Below are 4,429 nucleotides of genomic sequence, written 5' to 3'. Positions count from 1 at the left end.
CCATCTTTGTCTCTTGTTACCTTTTTCACCCTGAAGTCTGTTTCATCTGATATCATTATGGCTACACCTGATTTTCTCTAGGTACCATATCCTTGGAGTGTCAATTTCCACCCTTTCACTTTGAGTCTATGCTTGTCCTTGTAGCTGAGATGTGTCTCTTGGAGACAGCATATGGTTGGTTTTAGTTTTTTGATCCAATCTGCTACTCTGTGACTTTTTATTGGTGAGTTCAGTCCATTTACATTTAGGATGATTATTGATACGTGAGGAGTTTCTGTCATTCTATCTTTAGTTTTCTGGTAAGGCTGTGTCTCCGTTGTTTTTTTGCCTTTTTGTTGTTGTCTATTATTTCTGTGTGGTGGTATTCTATGATGTTTTCCTCTGTTTCTTGTTTTATTACAATATATATTTTAGTTCTGGATTTTTTTTGAGTGGTTACCCTTAAGTTTATGTAAAAAAAAGTTTGATATTTAGAGTATTCCATTTTCTTCAGCATGCTTACTTTCTCCATTCCTATATTCCGGTTCAGGGCTTTACTCTCCCCCTTTTTATGTTGCCACAAATTGTCCTTGTTGATGGTGGTCGAATAGCCTCCTTTAGTATTTCTTGTAGTGCAGGTCGTGTATTAGAAAATTCCCTCAGCTTCTGTATGTCTGGAAAGGTCTTTATTCCTTTTTCATATTTAAAGGATAACTTTGCTGGATATGTTATTCTTGGCTCATAATTTCTCTCTTTCAATAGTTTGAATATTTGGTTCCACTCCCTCCTGACTTGTAAAGTTTCTGCTGAAAAATCTGATGATAATCTAATGGGCTTTCCTTTGTAGGTTACCGTGTTCTTTTCCCTGGCTGCCTTGAGGATTCTTTCTTTGTCGTTGATTTTAGACAGCTTCAATACAATGTGCCTTGGAGAAGGCCTGTTGGGATTGAGGTAATTAGGTGTTCTATTTGCTTCTTGGATTCGAAGATCCAGTTCTGTCCACAAGTTTGGGAAGTTCTCATCAACAATTTGTTTGAATATATTCTCTGTTGTCCTCTCTCTTTCTTCTTCTGGTATGCCCATTATTCTTATATTGCTCTTTCTGATGGAGTCAGAAAGTTCTTGTAGAGTTCTTTCATTTCTTTTAAGTCTCAAGTCTCTTTCTTCTTCCATCTGTGTAATTTCCAGGTTTCTATCTTCCATGTCACTGATTCTTTCCTCCATCTAGTCAACTCTACTACCTAAGCTGGTTATTTCATTCTTAATTTCTTCTATTGAGTTCTTAATCTCCAGAAATTCCATTTGGTTCTTTTTTAAAATTTCAGTCTCTTTCATAAAATGCTCATGTTGTTCTTTGATTGTGTTTCTGAGTTCATTAAGTTGCCTTTCTGTGTTTTCTTGCATCTCGTTGAGTTTTTTCAGAACTGCAATCTTGAATTCTCTGTCTTTTAAGTCACATATTGCAATATCTTTAATTTCCTTTTCTGGAGACTTTTCACTTTCTTTCTGAGCTGTTTTCTTGCCTTCGTTATTCATGGCAATTACTGATTTATTATTTCTCTTCATAGACATCTACAGGAGTGGCTTCTGCAACAGGTTGATAGGAAGAAGTCTTTCTTTTGTTTTTCAGTACTTGTTGGTAGAATGTTTTAATTTCTGTCCAACTGCAGCCTTTTTTTCCCTCTCTCACACAGTAGTGCTATGTTTTCTCTGTAGTATTCCAGCTTCTCACACAATGGGGGGATTCTCTGGAAGACGGGTTTCTCCTCTGTTAACAGTTCTCCTGGGTCATAGGGCGCCGTGTCTCTGTGGGGATGCGGAGAGCTTTTGAAGTTCCAAAGCTCTTTCTGCACCTGATTCAAAGCCCGTATGCTTCAGCAGTTCTGTTTACTCCTGCAGGGATCCACCCAGATAGGTGGGGCCAGGGGCGGGGTGAGTTGTGAGAGGTGGCCCAGAGCAATGGGGGCGACCACCTCCACAGCCGTCCCGCTGCCAGAGCACCCTCCCGTTTGCCAGAACTAGTTGGGCTGCGAATCTGTGTCTGTGGCCCACAGTTCTCAGAACAGCAAATATTCTGTTCTTTTGATCTACCCTGCTACTGTTCTGCTTCTAGCATCAGGCAGGTGGGGGCGGGGCAAGGTCTGGGAAGGTAGGGAGGGGGCGGCTAGTCTCAGTGCCTAAGGCTTCCGTTCTCTCCTCAGCAGTGAGGGCTTAAACCAGCGTTTTCAGCCTTCTTCCCTCAGTCTTTTCTCTGAGGTCTCTGCCCTGAGCGTGGGTTCAGCCGTGTTATATGCTGCCCCCTCAGTCCTGTGGGCCATAAGCGGAGCCCTAGCAGTCCGACTTCTTCCCTCTCCCGCAGCTGCGGTAGTTCCGGGATGCAGCGAGCTCGGAGCACTGAGCTAGGTCTGCGGCGGCTTTGTCTCTGCACTTCTCTCTTTCCCCTCCCCCGCTTGCGCGATTCTCCCACCTTTAGGTGAATTCAGTAGTCGGCCTCTTCGTCTTGCCTGTCTGCTGTGCAGGGAGTCCTTTGTGGAGTTATTGTTTTTCGATTAGTTGTAAATTCCAGTGGAGCTTTACAGAGGCTCACCTCACGCTGCCATTTTGATGACGTCTCCCACAGCTAATTCTTTTCACAGTCTTCAAAGTAATTTGGCAGTAAAACAAAACAAAACAAAAAAGAAAAATTGGTGACATAAGGCATGAGTGCATAAGTAGGCCCACTATTGCTGAGAGACCACTTCTGTAGCATTAAAATACTGAACTGAACCAAGATGTTCATAAAGTTTCCTCAAACAAACTGGAACGATTGGAAGATATACGAATATCCCACTAAACCTGATACTGATATAAAAGTAAAATTGATGGCTTTTTCTTTATGGTTCCAGGTGTTTGGTGGAAATTAAACTTCATGTCACTTGGGAACATGTTTACTTATTAGCGTAAAAGAAATGCAAATTAAAAATAAGGTGATGCCTTTGTTTGCTAATCAATTTGTCATGGATTTAAAATATTTCTTTTGTTGTTGAAAGATGTGTGGATGGGCCCTCTCATCCTCTAATCACAGAGATATAAATTAAATCTACCTTTTTGGGAAAGCAATTTGACATAACAAATCGATATATATATATATATAATAATATATAATATATTATTATATATTATAAAATCCTAACTGTACAAACAATTTACAGAACAAGGTCTTAAAAGAATATCTTCCAAATGTTAGAAGTAATCACCTCTGAGAGGTAGGAGTAAAAATATTTCAATATTCCTTTTAATTTTTATAAATTATTTTCATAGCTAACAACTGGAGTCAACCCAAGTGTCCACCAACTGGAGAAAGGATGACTAAACTATAGAATATCCACAGAGTAGATTATCATAAGGTAGTCAAAACGAACTACTGTAAAGACATACAATATGGTTAAATCTCAGTAATATTGTATTAAGTGAAAATTAAGGGCACAAAGATTGTGCTAAGCATGAATTCCTTGTACATTTAACAATATTGAAAAACATTGGAAGTATAAGCATGGGCATTAGTCAGGGTTATGACTACATTGGAAGACTTTTGAGCAAGTTAACCCACTTTTAAAATGAAGTGTCAGATTGTGGTTTCTGGGGTGTCAAAATAGGCTTCAGCTTGGCAGAGAGGAATTCCATTTGCTTTTGCTGGTGCCTTTTAGAAGAAAATTCCTGCCATGTGTTTTTCCAGACTAGACCGTAAATGGAGTGAATTGATGTCCCAGAGCTTTGTGCAGGGCTTCCTGTGGACACAATGATGTGGGGAGGGTCCCCTTCCCCCCCTTTACTCTCACAGTCCTCCCTACTGCCTCTGCCAGGACAATGCCTTTTCTCACTGGCACTTTCCCTGAGGCTATAACACTGCAGGATCTGTGAGCAGGGACGGGGGAGGTTGTGACCTGACTTCCTGCCCTGCATGAGCTCCTGGCTTTTCACTTATCTTCTCTGTTCTGGGTCACCTGTTATCAGTAGGTGCCCCAAGGTGACATATGGCATTCATGTCCACTTACCCTAAAGGGACTTGTGTTCCTCCTTTGTTCCTGGGTTTAGGAATCTATCTCATTACCTGGTAAGTGCACTTATGCACAAAAATGACAATTTTTAGTTTTGACCTCGTATTTTTAGTATGAAGGTTTCAGCCTATCTCGTCCACATTATACATCCAGGAAGTATATATATATACTTTTTAAATTCTGATGTTTGTATGATTATGCACACCATGGACTTCTGAAATACTGACTTAGGAAGTGAGGAAATGAGCCAGGGAGATTGTGAGCAAGAATCAGGGGAGTCCCGAGTTAGTAGGTGGTTGGGAGAGTTGGGTGTCAGCCATGTTATGTGTGTGCATACACATGTGAGTGTGTGTGTATGTGCATGTGTATGTGAGTGTGTGTGCTCATGTGGGAGTGATGGAGGAGGAGCGGGG

Source organism: Rhinolophus hipposideros (genome assembly GCF_964194185.1).
Source record: "Rhinolophus hipposideros genome assembly, chromosome: 1".
NCBI lineage: Eukaryota > Metazoa > Chordata > Mammalia > Chiroptera > Rhinolophidae > Rhinolophus > Rhinolophus hipposideros.
This window is presented reverse-complemented; position numbering follows the sequence as displayed.